Here is a 19514-nt window from a genome sequence, read left to right as displayed (position 1 = left end):
CTATAAAATGGAAATAATGATGTCACTTACCTTCTCAGGATTATTGTAAAGATTATATAAGATAATATTCATAAAAGCATTTAGCATAGTGCCTGGCCTAGGTGCTTAATAAGTGTTTCCTTTCTTCCTGTTAATAGTGTGTCTAAGAAAGCAAATTATCGTTAAAGAATAAATATAGATAATAGTAATAATTTATTAGAATGAAACACCATTTTCTACTTGCAGCCTTTTTAGATTCCTCCAAGTGATAGGGCCCTCTCTCACAACGTACTTTGTATTTAACTACTTTGTGTTTATTAATTTTAAATTTATGCTATAAACATGTTTTATATGTTCTTGTCTCCATTAGAATGTTAGCTCCTTGTAATTAGGGATTGTTTCTTACAGTGTACTCAGTATATAGCAAGATGTCTGCCATACAATAGGGGCTTAATGACTACTTGTAGATTGATTAATGAAACTTTTCTTATCTTCTTTTCTTTCTTGGAAGTCTTCTGTGTCTTCAGTTTTAGTAGTGATTAAAACACACACACACAGGTACACACACTACCTTTGCCCCTGAGGTCCTCAGTTTATTGCCTGATAATTCGTAATCCTCTAGCAATATTTTGTATTTTGTAACTTGATAAGAATGGGGGTATCCTTAACAACAGTAACAACACTTTGGCAAGTATCACAGACCATCCTAAATCTGTCCTAAAAGAGAGAATGTAAAGAGCTGATAATAAATTTAACAAGGATTATACAAATTGTTAATGGGCCATTGCTGAGTTAGCAGGCAGACTTGCAGCTAATATGCCAGTATCTGTGACCTTGGCAGAAGTAGCTCACCTCTGTGTGTATTTAGTTGGCATTATCCCAGCCCATTCCTCTGAGAAAGCAGCTTGCTTGATCCTTGACGTGGCACATGGTGCACTGCATGACTTAACTATGTAGGAAATACTGAAGGTTTTCACATATATCTTTAAATTAATTTGCATTCTAAGCAACAAATTATGACTAACCACAGTTTTTGGTGATATGTCTATTTACATTTATGTCCAAAGGTATGGGAATTAAAATCACAAAGTTTCCAGGGGAAATTATTGACTCAATGTGGTGTTTGTTATTAATATTGAAAATGATTATAGTAACAAATACCAAGATAATCCAAAGAAAATATAATTCACCAGTAGATATTCAGACAGTGATAATAGCATACTTTGGTATCACATAGTTTTTATATTCTTCATCCTTGGTTGACATTAGCTCATCACATTAGTATCTCATTTAGTTTCCAGTCTTATCTACAACATATTAAATTAAACAAAGCAACATTTAATGTAATAATCTCCTTCTCTTTCAGCCTAGTAATCCTTCTTACCTTGGCAATTGAAGCCACTTACCCTTCACCTATGTAAATTAAGTCCCAGCTCCAAATCTGGGATCAGTCTTGCCCTTAGGCAAAAGAAATATAAGAAGCTTGTAAGTTACCCAGATCAGCATAAAACCAGCCATGCTTCTGGTCCACTTCTGACCTTGAATTCCAGGTCCTGTAATTGATCTCTTGCTTTATTTCCCACTGACAAGCCACTACCTTTTAACCTATCGCAGTCGGGTCCTGAAGCCCAGCAATTAATCAGATCCCAGTCTCAGAAAAATAAAACTAGAGATGGTTTCAAAGTCATAGGTGGAAATTTACTCTAAGACCAACTCTGTTGTATAAGGAGTATAGTTGTAATACCTGTAATAATGAACATGAAATACAAGTCAAACAATTGCAGTTGTATTTAAAATAATATCCTAAATATCATCTTGGTCTTTGTTTATGAAGTAAATAGATCATTTTATCTTGGGCTAATTTTCTAGGGTTGGACTTTAATGGAATGCCTTTATCAATAACAAGGACCAATTTGCTGTTGAACAGAACTAAGAATATCACTAAAGATTTCGAGGTAATATTATGGGAATGTGGTATAGTGGATAGAAAAGTTTGGTGACCTTGGGCAAGGAATTTAATCTCTTAGTCCTCCAGGCAACTCTCTGATATGACAAATTGAAGAGGAGGTGCTAACATGCATTGATTGGTAGAGAAAGTTTCATTATCTAGGATTTGCTTTTATCAATGAACCACAGGTGTCTCAATCCCTGTGATGGCAATGGTGTTGGCAAACACTTGGTTAGGAATCCTGTGCCTCATTATCTTGGAAAGCAAGAATCCAACAGATCCCCAAATCTGTAGTCCAGGGCAAATGATCCCATAGGCTTTCGAAGGTTAAGTTTCGTCTAGTCCTGGCTAAAATTCTCTACTTCTGAAGTATAAACACTTCCTATATTTCTTCAGATCTTTGCTTCTGACTTGGTTTACCCTGTACATCTAACACCTGTCTTTGCCATTCCAGACTCAATATACTTTTAGGTTTTAATCAAGGACATTTATTTGAATATAAGAAAAGTCTAGCATAGTGGATAGAGACCTGGATTCAGAGTCAGATAGATTTGGGTTCAAGTGCCCTTCATCTGTACATACTGGCTGGTTGACCCTGGGAAGCCACTTAATCTTTTAATGCCTCAGATAACTCTTTTCTAAAATTATAAGTTGTAGAACAATATCAAATCTACATTGGTAGATTTCTCAATAGTAGAGCTAGCCATAAGCCAGAACACCACACATACACACACACACACACACACACACACACACACACACACACACACACACACACGTCTAGTGAATAACTCACTGGGTGGCTAAAAATCTCCCTCTAATTTTCTTAGGGCCGTGCAGTTCCATCCTTCTGATCTTCTCATGAGGCTATTTTCCAGAGCCTGTTTAATATATGCCCCTCCCCCATGGTACCACTACTGGCCATTTTTTTTTTCTGCCTATGGTGCTTCAAATGGAACTTGTTTCCACCACTTTCTAATTGGTCAGTTTATTGGCATATTTACAACACCCAGATAATTGGGATGCTACCTCACCTGATAACTCATTGGAACTGGCACTTTGCCCACATAGCTTTAGTTAACAAGAGGCTATTATTGTTCAGATCCCAAGTAGATAAGTATCATACCAGAATAGGCCCATGGTAATAATGTCTATCATTAATTTCAGTAAGACAGTCCTTTTATAAGTCTAACCTAAGCATTGAACTTCTTAATAAAACACATGTTAAGACCCACTAATTACACTTCTTTTATGAAAAATTTCCATGTGCTATCACTGTGCTAGTCATCTTGGGCAGCATAAATGGGTAAACATATTGACATTATTGAAGTCCCATTTTATAATTAGATTCCCACTCACACATACTTTTTCTCTTAACTTACATTTTTAAAACTATCTCTATTTTTTTATCCACTGGCCTAAGGCCCTGTGGTTTTTCCCTCTCCAGAACTCTGGATTTCCTCTAAATAACAGCCAGATCTTTCTTCCTAGTTCCTCTAAGACAGAAGTTTTTAACCTGGGATCCATGGACCCCCTGTGGAATTGTTGATAGATTTCAGGTTCATGGACTTGTGTTGGGAAATAGACTGCATCTTTATTTAAAAATAATTGGTTTCCTTTTTAGTCCTATGTATTTTTTATGTATTTAAAACCATTCTGAGGCATCCATGGACTTTACAAGCCTGCCAAGGAGGAGTATGAACAAAAGAAAGGTTAAGAATCTCTGTTCCAGGGATAAGAGTTCTTGGACATTCATCATTGTACCTGCTGCTGGAACTTCTTTATACTAACAACTGCCGTGACTGAACTTGTACTTTTATCCAAGCAACAGTTTCCTAAAACAGTGCTCAAGTAACTATAAGGATAGCTGCCACCAGTTGCTTACAGCCAAACCTCTCTGAAATCAACTGCCCTCTTTCTGTTTCAGCCTTCTATTCTTTGTTGCTTGAATCCTCACTGATCAATCACTTGCCTCATTCTTATAGCTCTGTTTTGTCTCCAGGCCCCTATCATCCCTGGCCTGTTCTCTCTACCTCTGAGTCCTGTTTATGCTATTTAGTTTTTAATTATTAAATAAATCCTTAATATTGGCATCAGTGCCAAAATGTTGCTAAGCATAAAACACTTTGTAATTAAGCAATTGTTACTTAATAGATACATTAGCTTTTCTTCCATTTTTTATTATTAGCTGACACAGCTTTTTACTTTCAAAAAAATAAGAGACAGGTGTCCAAAAATACTCTTTCAAAATAGTGAAACACATTTAAGTCATTCTAAAACTACTACGTTTGTCCAGTGCCAATTTGAGGGTCTCTGTCAATTTAAATTAGAAATGGCACACTGACTATGTACAATGTGACAAATTATCAAGGCAATTTGCTAAATTATTGAAGGTTGGCTAAGCTTCAGAATGATGTTAGTGGCTAAATTAGCAAATTGGATGGTGTCTCTTCATAAAAATAATTGCTTTTCCCTCTGTTCCTTTAGTGGATTGAGTATTTCTGAGAGAATTCCACCACACCTCTAAATCTTCAGTTAATTTTTGAGATTTAAATTTGACTTTTACAACAGCATATCTGAATGAAATGTCACCACCTTTTACATGCTACTTTATCTATTTTTGAAGTTGATTTCTTTTATATTCTATTCATGAGTCTCCCCTTCTTAGTACTACTGCTGCTGCAGTTTTTTACCTTTCGCAGTTACATTTCATGAATTCTGAGTCTGATATTAGAAACCAAAGAACAAAAGAGATTGCTTGTATAGCAAATAAGGGATACTACTCCAATTGTGGTCACAAGAATTAAAAGAAAGCCCTATGAAAAATAGTTATCTTCTCTTACATTCTGCATTAAATTTCATCCCATCCTGCAAGCCTAATCCAAAAATTCTTAAATTATCTTAAAAGAAAATTAATCCTTTATTTTCCCTATGCACATAAGGTTCACAGATTTCAAGAACATGTCACCATAGTATGTCCACATATTTTTGGAAATTTCATACCATTAAGACCCAGGGGCCCTGGAATTTCTGTGTTTAGCCATTTCCATGCAAACTTTTTTTCTGGTTTAGCAAGACAGTCTTGCTCAGTAAATTCAGAATCATGAAGCTTCTGAGTCAGAAAGACCTTGGTTCCAGGGCACATAGTCTCTTTGACCCTGCACAATTTAGTTAACTTCTCCATGCCTCAGGCAGCTCTTAAGACTGAAGTTGCTGAGTAGGTGCCAAATTGAACTGGTAGTGGCAATTTCTTCATTGGGAGTTCCCTACACCAATGAAACCCGGGTTCATAAGCTCCACATTCCTCCACATAATACACACACACACACACACACACACACACACACACACACACACATTTGGATGGCCACAATTATCAACATTTTTCAAAAAGCCCTTTCCATATACTGAGCATGTAACTGGAAGTATAAATGGTAGAAGTTTTATCTGTCAAAGTTAAAGCTGTCGATACCCAGATTTATACCTAGGATATTCACATGTTAGTGTGCCAACTTGTATCAACAGAGATGAACAAATTTGGACACCATGACTGAAATGGTCATTCAGTTTGGTTAAGCTAGTAGCCAGATAGAAAGATAACTGATTTCTTTGACTTAATTTCTGATAAAAATGGATAACTTTATGAATTTAGGCATAGTTTCATTTCCCTCATTAATGATATGTTGACTAAATATACCCCAAATGGTAGTCAGTACTTACAAAGTAGAGTTCCTACCTCTTTACACTAGCCACCTTCCACCCCATTCCCCATACTTTTTTATTTAGGGACCATTTGGCTTTTTGAGATCAAATGATTTTAGGGTTGGTGTCAATTGTTATATTAAGAAAGTTTACTTTAGAGATGGAGTGATGACTTGTATAACAAGTTTCAACCACTGTTAAAAAAAAAAAGCCGGTGAAGTGTTGATGAGAAAGCATTAACACATGGAACACATCTGCTTTTATAAACATCAGTTTATAATGAGATTTCTTCAGAATAGCATACTCCAGAAGAAAACAAATGCCTGAAGGGCAGTACAGATGTATATTAAATAGCACAATTATACCGTGTTGTAATATTTGAAATTGACCAATAAATAAATTGGATAAGAAATTTCTGAAAAAAGAAGATGGTCACTGAAGAAACCACCCCTGAACTCAGAGTTTCTGTGCCTCTGAGACTCTAAAACAATTTTCCTTAGAATAAATTGCACAGACTAAATGTAGTCCATGCTTCTTACTCACAAAGGGTGTGTTAAATGCCACTAAATCATCTACCAAATTATGCTAGCCCTTAGCTAGTCATTGCTACGTGGACCTTGGTTCTTAATTAGTACAAAGAAGAAGACTGAACTAGATGGCTTCTAAGGCTCTTTCAGTTCTAACCTATAATCCTATGATCTTGATCAAAAGTAAAAAATCTGCTTCATCATACATATCCTTGTTCTACATGCTGGCAAACAGCTGGATATTTGAGTGAATGAACCAACCACTTCTGATCTATTTGCTATTATATAGATACCTGAATCTAGGGGATCCTTTCTGAGTAATTCCTTTTTTTTTTTTTTTTTAAGGATGTGAACTTTATTTCTGAATTATATATTTTATCGATAGAGAAAATGTGTGGCACAGATCAATCACAAATAGAGCCACTTTTCTACTCTCTTTATTGAAAAAAATAGCTCTTTTTGAGTGAAGGTCAATGGGAAGGCTGTGCAAAATGTTTTCTTGAATCTCCATTAAGACAAAGAGGAGCTTGTTTATTATATTATTGACTGAAAGAATTTTGAGGTCATGACACAAGGAAGATTTGATTCAAATTAGGATAACCTTCCTTTTAATATGTTTATATAATGCACAATGTACCAATTCTCCCCCCACATTTAACTGTGCTGCACTGACAATAATTCATTTTTGCTGATGCCTTGCTTAGGAGAAAAGAAGTCATTATTGCACATCCATAAATGCCATCTATGAATATTTACATTTTATTTCATGAATGGAACCTACAGTAAGGAACACAGGCAATTCTTTGAGAAATTTTTCAGTGCTTACAAATATTTAACTAATGGATAAAAAGTCATACACCCCCAAACAGATGGTGTTCCTACTCCTTAACTTCATTCCCAAGGCTTTGCTATGGGATCTATTTTATTCCTTCTCCTCACAACCATTCAATGGACCTACATTCCATATTAAAGAACAATGTCAGCTGCAATTTGACTTGTACAGATGCGAGTTTTCTTATATAATTCTGATGTTTTCCAAACTGTAAATATGCTGAGCTTCTCAAGGCTGTTCACTTGTTTTTACAAAGAAGACTATTGTAATATTACAAAAAGGAGTCATGTGACTGGATAACAAAGATAGCATCATGTAACTATAAACACTTAGGTTAGGTAAGAATTATAACTTCTTTTCACCAATACTTTGATAATAAGGCTAGTGATAATAATATCACAATTTGAGAATTAGAAGAGACTTCATAGGCCATAGTCTAACTTATACACAAAAGAAAACCTCTTATCTCTATCTTCTTGTAAGCCTCTGCACAGTCTGCATGTATGGTCAAAGTGTGCAAGTATTTGTTCTAACTTGTCCCTTGCAGTATCCTGCTAGAATTTTGAAAAGACTAGAATTAGTTCTGTCCAGTGCTGATACTCCAGTGAATGTTGGAGGGTTTGTCCATACCAAAGCCAAGGGGTCCACTTTTCTATTGACTCAGACCTCCGTGGGAAATTTCAAGCTTAACTAGATGTATCCCAGCTAGCAATAGTGTTTATCACTCACATCACAAAGGCCAAGCCCTGTCATAAACTTTAAAGGTATTTTACCCAAATATTTGTCATAAAAAGATTGGAAAATGATGGTAATTTAAGATCTGCTTTCCAAGTCATAGTTACAGTACACATTCTCAATTTTTGCTATCACCTCTGCATGAGGTACTATGAGTCTAAATAGAATAGACCCATAAGGAATTGTTGAGGTCAGTGTGACCGTCCTTGGGGTCTATCTCTTCTCTGACTGCCCCAATTTCCTGAAACTGAATCAGAAGATTTTGACTTCTTCATGACCAAGGCTATATTCTCTTTGCTACTATAGCCAACATAAGTATGGCCATCTAATACACAATTACAACAAAAAGTGTTTCTATTACTCTAATGATTACTCAGTGGAGGTGCTCTTTTGTCAAGTCTTCATGCCTTCCATTCCCCTGGTCCTGTAACTTTCCATGGAAAATAGGATTGCACCATCTCTCACCTGATTGTCTCAGTTCTGTGACTGCAGTTAAGCACTGGTGGTGCTATTGTCCTTTTCAAGAAGACCTGGAGCCTGAGGGCTGAGCCCAATAATATTCATTTTTGAAGCTAAGGAGTACCTGTCTCAACTTGGACATTTTTGGGAATGGTTTCTGTGTCTGCACAGATCTGATGAGATCAGATGCACTAGGGTCATGCACCAAGCCTTAGAACAGTATGTGCAGTGTAATTTTCCCTACATTCTCAGAGTCCACAGTGCCCATTTATATATCAATCTCTGGCACATTGCTTTACCCTGAAGAAGAACTCAGTTGGCTTTTCTTCTTTGTGTTGCACAGTACTAGATCTACACAAAATTAGCTTAGAAATCTTCTGATCTGTCCTCCTCAAATATCTCAGCTAAAGGTTGTATCTAGTCATTCCAGACAACATTTGACTTCGCCTCTATGAATTACCTACTAACTTTATAGCTATACCTCTTAGGGTGTCAGTCTCATCATTTTTTCTTCTAATGTCCCCAGTGCACTTTAGCTTGTCCAACACAAGTTTCCAAAGATTGTTCTTCTGAAGGACATAGTTTTTGTCCAGAGAAAATGCCAGTTTGGATTCTATGGTACCTGTATACCACAAGGGGTTGATGGCCTCTGCCTTACTCATAGATGTCCTGGGTCATCACCAGGCATCTTGACTTTTGTCCTGCCATAGGACTTCAATGACTGAGGAACAAAGAGTGAGGCTGATGACTTTGAGTAGCTCTGCTTCACTTAAATCCAATTCACATGAGTCAAGACATCACCCATGATATCACTGGTCCTCTTCAAAAATGAAGGATTAACAACTACAACAGTAACAACAAGATGGAGTTCTTCCTTCCTTCCTTCCTTCCTTCCTTCCTTCCTTCCTTCCTTCCTTCCTTCCTTCCTTCCTTCCTTCCTTCCTTCCTTCCTTCCTTCCTTCTTTCAGATTTTGCCATGTTAAAGCAGCAAAATAATGATTTTCTTCCACCTAATGAATTTTGATCTTGATTGTTAGGCAATTGACAGTTGGTTAAAACTGATAGGGATAATAATAGACACTTTGGAAGAATATGCCAGTTACAAGGCAGTATGGTCCTTGTACCTAGAAGCAAACAGCTTATGGAAAGAATACCTGAATAAAATCATCCTCCTGTGTGAGAGAGAACAAAAGGGTAATGAATAATAGTTGTCAGTGAGTACTAATAAATACAAAACAAAACAAACATTCATAAGATATGGATAAAAAACTAGAAGGTCTTCAAAATCTTAGAATATTGGATTAACATATAGGAGTAGGACTGGGCTATCTGGAAGTAAGGATTTTATTCTTCCCTTCCCACAAACTCATTTTAAACATTTTATTACTATCACACACATGTACTAATGCTTATATAAACCAAAGCACCCCATTTATCTTTCTGTTTGATGTTTACAGTTATGTGGCTATACTTATATATGTCTGTCCATGATAATGATGCCCGCTAAGTATTGAAAAGTTCTCAAAGGTAAGAACTGCAACTACTTCACCGTGTGCAGTTTTTCCTTCCAACCCTGCCCAAACCAATCTTTTTTTTTAATATAAATTTATTTATTTTTAGTTTTCAACATTCACTTCCACAAGTTTTTGAGTTCCAAATTTCTCACCCCTCCCCCCACCCCAAGATGGCATGCATTCTGAATAACCCTTCCCCTAGTCTGCCTTCTCTTCTATCTCTCCCCCCCCTTCTCTTATCCCCTTCCCCTTCTATTTTCCTGTAGAGCAGGATAGAGTTCTGTACCCCATTTCCTGTATTTCTTATTTCCCAGTTCCATGCAAAAACATTTTTTTAAAAACATGTGTTTTTAAAACTTTGAGTTCCAAATTTTCTCCCTTCCTCCCTCCCCACCCACCCTCATTGAAAAGGCAAGCAACTCAATATAGGTTGTACATGTGCAGTTATGCAAAACACTTCCATAGTAGACATGTTGTGAAAAACTAACTCTATTTCCCTTAATCCTATCCTGCCCTCCCATTTATTCTTTTTTTCTTTTGACCCTGTCCCTCCTCAGAAGTATTTGCTTCTGATTACCCTCTTTCCCAATCTGCCCTCCTCTCTATCATCCCCCTGCTCTCTTGTCCCCTTCTCCCCCTATTTTCCTGTAAGACAGGTTTCTATACCCAATTGAAATTGTGTATTTCTCTCCTTAAGCCAAATCCTATGAGAATAAGATTCCCTCATTCCTTCTCACCTTCCTGTTTCCCCTCCACTGTGAGAGACTTTTCTTTTCTGTTTTTTTTTTGTGAGATAATTTACCCCATTCTACCTCTCCCTTTCTTCTCCGAGTATCATCCTCTCTCATCCGTTAATTTTATTCTCCAGATATGACCCCTTAATCTTCAACTCACCCTGTGCCCTCTATCTCTATCTATATATACATACATTAATTTTTTCCTTCAACTACCCTAATACTGACAAAGTTCTCATGAGTTACAAATATCATCTTTCCATGCAGGAATGTAAACAGTTCAATCTTAATAAGTCTCTTATGATTTCTCTTCCCTGTTTACTTCTTCATGTTCCACTTGAGTCCTGTATTTGAAAGTCAAATTTCCTATTTAGCTCTGGTCTTTTCATCAGGAATGCTTGAAAGTCCTCGACTTCACTGAATGACCATTTTTTCGCCTGAAGGATTATACTCAGTTTTGCTGGGTAGGTGATTCTTGGTTATAATCCTATCTCCTTTGCCCTCTGGAATATTATATTCCATGCCCTGCGGTCCTTTAATGTAGAAGCTGCTAAATCTTGTGTTTCCACAGTACTTGAATTGTTTCCTTCTGGCAGCTTGTGATATTTTCTCCTTGACCTGGGAACTCTGGAATTTGGCTATAATATTCCTAGGAGTTTTCCTTTGGGGATCTTTCCAGGAGGAGATCTGTGGATCTTTCAATTTTCTATTTTTCCCTCTGGTTCTAATATATCAGGGCAGTTTTCCTTGATAATTTCTTGAAAGATGATGTCTAGGCTCTTTTTTTGATCATGGCTTTCAGATAGTCCAATAATTTTTAAATTCTCTCTCCTGGATCTATTTTCCAGGTCAGTTGTTTTTCCAATGAGATATTTCACATTGTTTTCAAATTTTTCATTCTTTTGGATTTGTTTTACAGTGTCTTGATTTCTCATAAAGTCACTAGATTCCAATTGTTCTACCCTAATTTTTAAGGAAGTATTTTCTTCAGTAATCTTTTGGACTTCCTTTTCCATTTGGCCAATTTTTCTTTTTAGGGCATTTTTCTCCTCATTGGCTTTTTGGACCTCTTTTGCCATTTGGGTTAGGCTTTTAAGGTGTTATTTCTTCAGTATTTTTTTGGGTCTCCTTTAGCAAGCTGTTGACTTGTTTTTCATGATTTTCTTGCATCACTCTCATTTCTCTTCCCAGTTTTTCCTCTACTTCCCTTACTTGCTTCTCAAAATCCCTTTTGAGCTCTTCCAAGGCCTGGGACTGATTCATATTTTTCTTGGAGGCTTTGGATGTAGGAGCTTTGACTTTGTTGTCTTCTGGTTGTATATTTTGATCTTCTTTTTCACCAAAGTAAAATAATACAGTCTGACTCTTTTTGTGCTGCTTGCTCATGATCCCAGCCAATTACTTGAGTTTTAAACTCTTTGTTAAGGTAAGAGTCTGCTTCCAATGTGGAGAGTGCACTGTCCCAAGCTTCAGGGGTTTGTGTAGCTGTTTTCAGAGATACTTGTAGGGACCTGTAAATTTTCAGTTCTTCCAAGGTGGTATGATAATGGGCGAGGTGTTTACTCCTTTCCTGGCCTGTGACCACAAGTACTAAGTACCGCTTTGCGTCCTGTAACTGTGAGGAGGGGTTTCTTTCCCCAGCCACTACAAGCTCCACCATGCCAGCACTCCTCCTCACCCCGCACCGCTACTCAGAACTGTGACCCAGATTCACACACGGGTAACGCAAGAGATTCCTGCCTTAGCACTGACAAAGAGATCCCTGCAATGCCTCTCTGATCAGCCACTGGATTCCCCTTCAGTCTGTGGGCCTGAAACTGGGGAAGCAGCTGCTCCCCCCCAGGGCCATGCTCTTGGGGAATGGAGCTGAAACCCCACCTTCCTCTCTGAGCATCAACAGAAACAGACTTTTTGCACTGACCTTCTAAGCTGTCTTTGGCATTCGTGGATTGAGGAGTCTGGAAACCTCCACAGCTACCCGTAATTCAGTCCTCTGAGGCCTTCTCCAGGTTTGCTGCAGCCTGCGTGCCCACGCTGCCCTCCCAGCCCAGCGATACACCTTTCTGATCAATCATCTAGGTGGTCTTGGGCTGGAAATTTGTTTCACTCTGTCTTTTTGTGTGTTCTGCTGCTTCAGAATGTGTTTAGAGCCATTTTTTATGAGTATTTGAAGGGATTTGGGGGAGAGCTCAAGCAAGTCACTGCTTTCACTCAGCCATCTTGGCTCTGCCCCCGCCCTCCCCCCCCCAACCTATCTTTAAGCAGAGAAGGGGATGTTAATTCAGGACTTAAAATATCAGAGGCCAAAAAAAAAAAAGACAATTTTTACATGCCTATGGTACTGTAAGAGAGCCCCCTCCATCAAAGAACTTATTAAGGTGTTTCCAGTAGCTGTATTTAGATGAATAAATATCTCTGAAGTTACAGAAAAGGCTATTGTGTTCCCCATAAGTATGAAAACAATCATACTTTTAGAAACCAAAGTTTGAAAACAATAGGAATATAAAGCCATTCTTGAAATTTGAAATTGTGATAACATTGTTTGCAGCTTTTCTTTAGATGGCAATAGTAGAGAAAGTGAAGTGGCAGTTGCCGATTCACAGCAAATATCAGTTAAATATAATGGACATCTTGGAAGGTTATTTGGCATGTTTAAGGGTAGGAATATAGTATAAAAAACAACTTTCACTCACACCAGTTAATTGCTTGTCAAATATTTCTCAGTTTTGAGTTATTTGGAAATTTTGTCTGTGTATAAAATACAGAAACATGGCTGTTGTATTAGCCACTGACTGTAACTTGGTTGTAATAGCTGCAGACTCTGGAGGATCTAGTGACAGAATGAAAAGTAGCCTTGATATTGAATTCCAATAACCTTTAAGCCCCACCCTCACTAAGTGAATAGTATTTCTTAAGAAGTTGCAACATTAACTTTTATCAAATAATGTGTATGAAGCATGTATATAGATAAAGTGATAAATGATGTGTCCTGCCATGTTGACCTTCACTGGTGTAAGGGATGAATTTTGAGAAAAGCTCCTTTGTGAGTGTCTAGTCCTTTATAAGAATTATGTCCAAAATTTGGGTAACTAATTCCAGATAAATTGTAGTGACAGTTAAGGCAGTATGGAACTGTGATTAAAAACTTTTCCTAGGAATGGTTAACTAAGATAAGTAACTATATACATGATCTAATCTGTAATGATTATTTTTATGAAAATTTTTATTAAGGTAACAGTATGCATATCTAAAGAACTAATTAACTTTGTATTGCGAATTAAAAAAGAAAATTTACTTTGGAGGCAGCTATAATATTTAGCTATGAAATAAGTACCACCTTGTACTCCTTCCACTGTTATCAGTTGTGACATAATTCAACCCTGATTTCACATTCTGTTCTCAAGATAACTTTTGCTTTATTCCATTTACAGAGTTCCCAGGAAATGAAAGCAGCCAAGGGACTAGGAGAATCATAGTCAAATCTGAAAGTCTCTGGCAGCTTTTGAATAAGCACCCCGTTTCAGGCCTCCCAGCCCTGGGAGACAAATTGGATGATGATTACACCCAGAGGCTCAGAAATTTCCCCATTTGGTGGTGTTCTGGCAGAGCTCATTGACCTGACTTTATGAAGAATTGTCAGCCAAGTCAGAGTCACAGAACATTTGATGGAAGACTAAGCTAAAGTAGAACCTTAGGAGATCCACAGCCTCTGAGTGACCCAACAAGCTCTAACAGCATGTTCTACTACTCTTCTGTCCTGTTGGATTGGCACAGGTCATATCTATAACTGGAAGGAGCTACAAAGTCTGTCTAGTCCAACTCCCTTATTTTACTGATGAGGAAATTGAAATACCACAAAGTTAAATGATTTGCCCATGGTGATGCAGATTTAAAATATCAAAGGTGGGATTTGAACCCAGATCTTCTAACTCACAGAAACTCCACTTTTTTTCCATTGTTACACATCATTTGATGATCAGGCTATTCACCTCAACATCCATTCACACACTTTGTCGTTATGAAGAAAATACCTGAACAAAATCATGCTCATGTGTAAGAGAAAACAAATGGGTAATAAATAATAATTGTCAGTGAATTACTGGCAGTGGGTACTGATCTTGAAGGACCCTCACTCAAAGTTTGTTCCCTTTGAGATTTTTTTCCAGTTTTTTTTTAAAGTTTATTTTTAACATTCATTTTTAAAATTTTGAGGTTCAAATTCTCTCCCTTCCTGTAGTCCCTCACTCATTGAGAAGGCAAGCAGTATGATGCCCATTATACACGTGAAGTTACAGAAAACATATTTCCATGTTAGACATGTTGCCAAAAACAAACGCGAGAAAAATAAGGTAAAAAAATATGTTTTTATCTGTATTCAAAGTTCTTCAGTTTTCTCTCTGGAGGTGGATAGCATTTTTCATTATGAAACCTTTGGAATTGTGGTGGATCATTGTATTGATCGGAGTAGTTAAGTTTTTCACAGTTAACCATCATTGCGTTATTATTGTTACTGTGTACAATGGTCTCCTGCTTCTACTCACTTCACTATGAATTCATATAAGTCTTATAAGTTTTTTAAAACCATGCTCATTATTATTATTTTTTGCCCCTCGTCATTTCTTATAGCACAATAGTATTCCAAAACAGTACAACTTGTTCATCCATTCCCCAGTTGATGGGGTATCCCCTCAATTTCCAATTCTTTGCCCAGCAGAAAGAGCTGCTATAAACATTTTTGTACATGTAGGTCTCTTTTCCTTTTCTTTGATCTCTTTAGGATACAGATGTAGTAATGGTATTTCTGAGTCAAAGAGTATGCACGATTTTATAGCCCTTTGGCTGTAGTTCCAAATATTCTCTGGAATGGTTGGACTAGTTCATAACTGTATCAACAGTGCATTGGTGTCCCTATTTTTCCACATTTCCTCCAGCATTTGTCATTTTTCTTTTCTGCTATGGTAGCCAATCTGATAAGTGTGAGGTGGTACCTCAGAATTATTTTAATTCACATTTTCTCTAATTATTAATGAGTTAGAGCATTTCTTTCATATGACTATTAATAACATTGATTTCTTCCTCTGAAAACTGTCTGTTCCTCTCTTTGACCATTTATCAAATGGGAAATGGCTCTTATTTTCATAAATTTGGTTCAGCTTCCTATATGTTTTAGAAATGAGGCCTTTATAAGAGAAACTTGCTTGAAATCCATGCCCCTTCATCCCCATTTCCTGCTTTCCTTATGATTTTGTTGGCATTTGTTTTGTTTCAAGGTTGTTCTTTAAATCTTTCCAGTCATCTTAGCTTTTACAGCCTTAAAAGCTACTGGTAACTGCTTATACCCTTACAAAAGAGGTTAGGGGATTCCTAATGCTGTTTAATCTCTCCCTGTTTCTCTCTATGTCTCTCTTTTTGTGTCTCTGTCTCTGTCTCTCTCTTCAATATTTCCCAAGGAATTGGCTTTTTGTTTCTTTCCACCCCATGGATCATGGAATAGATACAGAATTCACCTTTTAATCAAGACATTGTTACAAAACTGATACATCCTTTTTTTCTCCTCTTTCTCTTCCTCTTTCACTACTTTCTAATGAATTCTGCACCAGCATTAAAAATAATTTATTTTCCTGAAACAAGTCTCCCAACAATAGTTTGCTTCTTTGATTTTCAATGAAATCTATAGTCATTAGTTCAAAAGAAATTGACTTAATAATTCACACTGAAAATAAGTGAATTATAGTAATAGCTAGCTGTTAATAGCTATAGAGGCAGCTAGATGGTTCAATGGATAGATTACTGGGCCTGGAGTCAAGAAAACCTGAGTTCAAATGTAACCTTAGATACTTAATAGCTGTGTGGCCCCGGGCAAGTAACTTAACCTCTGTTTGCCTTGGAGGCAGCTAGATGGCTCAGTGGATAGAACATTGGGTCTAGAGACAGGAAGAACTGAATCCAAATCCAGACTCAGACACTTAGGAGCTGTGTGATCCTATCCTCTGTTTGCTTTAATCCATTAGAGAAGAGGATAACAAACCATTTTAATATCTTTGCCAAGAAAACCCGGTATTAGTATGTTACGGTTTACAGAATCACAAAGAGGTGGACACAAGTGAATCACAACAACATCAATGCTATACAAAGTTTGCAAAGTGTTTTAAATATATTGTCTAATTTGATCTTCACAACAGCTCAGTGAAGTAGCTGCCATCCTTATTCCCGTTTTACTGATGAGAAAAGTGAAGTTGAAAGAGGTTATGTGACAAGCTCAGTAAAAATATCAAAATTAATATCACCTGTAGTTTCTACTAAATGAATTTCTACTGTATTGATTCCAGAATGTAATTGATTTTATGCTATGTTAATTTTATGATTAAATCTGCCTAAAACTACCTTGTTATACCCTTGAATTGAGCTCAGCAATTTAGCTTTACCTCTGAGTTAGTTTAAAGGTATAATTAAAAGAAAACTATTATTTTCCATGCCTTATCTTCATTTTACCTACAAACTGATCTGGTATATTTCTACACTTTATATTGTCTGTCTTTGCCTGTCCTTGTACAATTAAATAGGGTCTTATCTGCCTAACAAAACCTCCTAGGAGCCAGAGAATCTGGTATCCCTCATCCACTGACAATGTACTCAGGATGCAAATGGGTTCCATAAATCAATTAGTCATTCTTTAATGACAGAAAGGGGTGGTTATTAGCTCCACATAGATGCTAGCCTGCTTTTGTTGATGTAATTAATTATTTTGTCCCCACCTCCATAATTCTGTCTACCCTGTAACCAGTAGCATTGTCTTCCTCACCAACCCAAAATTACATTAAAGCTGGTGAGCCCTATCTCAGGGTCTTTTGGTTATTGAGAAAGGCCAGTGATCCAATTTATTAGTTATTGGTAGCCTAACTAATAAATTGATCATGCTCAGACCATTGTCTCTCAGTTTAATTTTCAAACATTACATCAAGGCCACATAGCTAGTAAGATTGTGAGGCAGGATTTGAACTCAACTCTTTCTGCCTTTAAGACCAACACTCAAACCACTGTGCCACCTAGCTGGCTGTAAATTAAAAATTCATATACCAGATGTCCCAAAAGTTTTAGTTTTTTTTTTTTTGGCTAGGCAGTGGGGTTAAGGACTTGCCCAAGGTCACACAGCTAGAAAGTGTTATGTATCTAAGGCCAGATTTGAACTCAGGTCCTCCTGAGTCCAGGGCCAGTCTTCTATCCACTACACCACTTAGTTGTCCCAGTTTTAGTTCAGCTTTAAACTTTACTAGCTTACATATGATAGTTTCAGTAGCATACATATATATCTTGGTAGGTACTACAGATTGACAGAAAGTTAGATTTTGATTTAGATACTAAGAAGGCACTATGCTGGATTGCTTTCAGGAAGTTGCATGGCACCTTCAATGACTAACTGCTACTCATTGCTTTCAAAGTCAATCTTGTGAGCTATATTTTCCTAGTGATACTGTTAACTATGCAATTCTATGTTCTTAAAAGAATAGAAAGTCCAGATGATTCAAAGGGCCACAGAAATATGTGGAGTATGCTTTTTCCACATTATACATGATGATTTGTATATAGGAAATGACATAAGATATCATTGAGGAAATGTATCATCTGAGGGTGTAACTTTCATGTAACAAGTTCAAGGGATAATAGATAAACAATGTAAGTGTAACACTGAAATCCATCAAATATTAAGAGTCTAAGGCCGACAGTGGGATAGATAGGTCTTCCATGGGTGATTTACGTATAGAAATGGGCAAGAATCTTGTCGAAGGAGAAGACATAAAGGAGTCGTGATCTATACTAGTGAAGGAGTACTTGTATTAATGAAATTCATTGAGTTTCAAAGTATGCGGGAATCTTAGACATGTACCTCTCATTGCAGAAAATAGAGGGTTTTCCCCCACCAATCCACACAAAGCATGACATAGTAAAGTAAATACAGTTTACTAATTAAAATTAGTGGAATCAAAAATATTTCCCAAGAAACATTTAATACCTTTATCTAAAAAGTGTTTTACTTGCTTCAGTTCAGTTTGAGCAAGAACATTTTTTGGGGAAAAGAAATGATCCCATTGTGAGAGCTCAGTGTCAAAGAAAGCAACTTTTATTTGCTAAGCAAATGGATAAATAGTGTTATTTGCATTTTATTCAAAATTACTTCCCCAGAAGTTTAGAGATTCAGTTGGAAATGTTTGATGCAGAATCAGGATAGATATGAGTTTGAACCCTGGCAGCAACATTTACTAGTTATGTGAACATGATCAAATTACTTATGAACTTCAGTTTTCTCATCTGGAAAAGCATAATTATACTTTATCTCCTTTATGATATTGTAGGAAAACACTAAATAACACAATCATATAAATGTGATTTACTTAGGAAACAGTTTTGTTATTTGAGGGGGAATGCAACAGTTTGATACAGGGTCAGTGAGTCACAGTGAAGCTCTGTTTATTTGTTTCTCCCCAGCCCTTCCAGTAATAATGAAATCAGGAGGGAGAGAGTGTGTTGGGGATTAGAGCAGAGAAAAGTCACCTTGAAAGAAAGTAGTCTCCCATCAAAGAAGATGCAGGGCATTGAGTTCACCCCAATTAAAAGAATATCAGCAAAGTTAAAATTCCCTCTATACAGCAATTAATGGTAATAAGTGTGAGAAAGTTCTGTAAAACATGTTATTCTCAAGACTCCATCCCAGAAACTTAATTTTAACGTGTGCCAGAACATAAGCCCTAGAAATCTTCAGACTCTAAGACAATATTCAGAGATATTTTCTACTTATTCTTAGTATGAAAAATCATAGTTAAGCTAAACAGTGACTGATAACAATTGGAATTTAATGAATATTGTACATGTTATAAATCTACATGCTGTGTTTCAACCTTATTTATAGTATGTTGGCTCATAAATCTATGAGGGACTTTAGAGATCTTCTTGTACGTGCCTCTATTTTATAAGTAAGGAAATTGAGGGCCAGGGAAGCTGTGGCTTGTACTCATGATACTGTAACATGTGGGTATTTCTTTAAATATTACTCTACTTTTTTTCTTGATTTCAACTTTTTGTGTGGCT

General features: G+C 36.8%; 1 protein-coding gene across 3 annotated transcripts in view; it reads left to right on the top strand.

The window, feature by feature from the left end:
• The window catches only part of LOC144456992 (uncharacterized), an 83434-nt gene that overhangs the window by 41831 nt on the left and 22089 nt on the right, over nt 1-19514 (top strand). The window contains exon 2 of one of the 3 annotated variants that reach the window (XM_078153540.1): nt 13862-14769. The exons of the other annotated variants lie outside the window; for them this stretch is intronic. The gene's annotated coding sequence lies outside the window, so the exon portion shown is untranslated. Of the gene's footprint in view, nt 1-13861; nt 14770-19514 lie in introns of those variants that run through there. 3 annotated transcript variants of the gene reach the window in all.

The sequence above is a fragment of the Phascolarctos cinereus genome, unplaced genomic scaffold, assembly GCF_003287225.1.
Source record: "Phascolarctos cinereus isolate Bilbo 61053 unplaced genomic scaffold, phaCin_HiC Scaffold_4;HRSCAF=312, whole genome shotgun sequence".
Classification (NCBI taxonomy): Eukaryota; Metazoa; Chordata; class Mammalia; order Diprotodontia; family Phascolarctidae; genus Phascolarctos; species Phascolarctos cinereus.
This window is presented reverse-complemented; position numbering and strand designations above follow the sequence as displayed.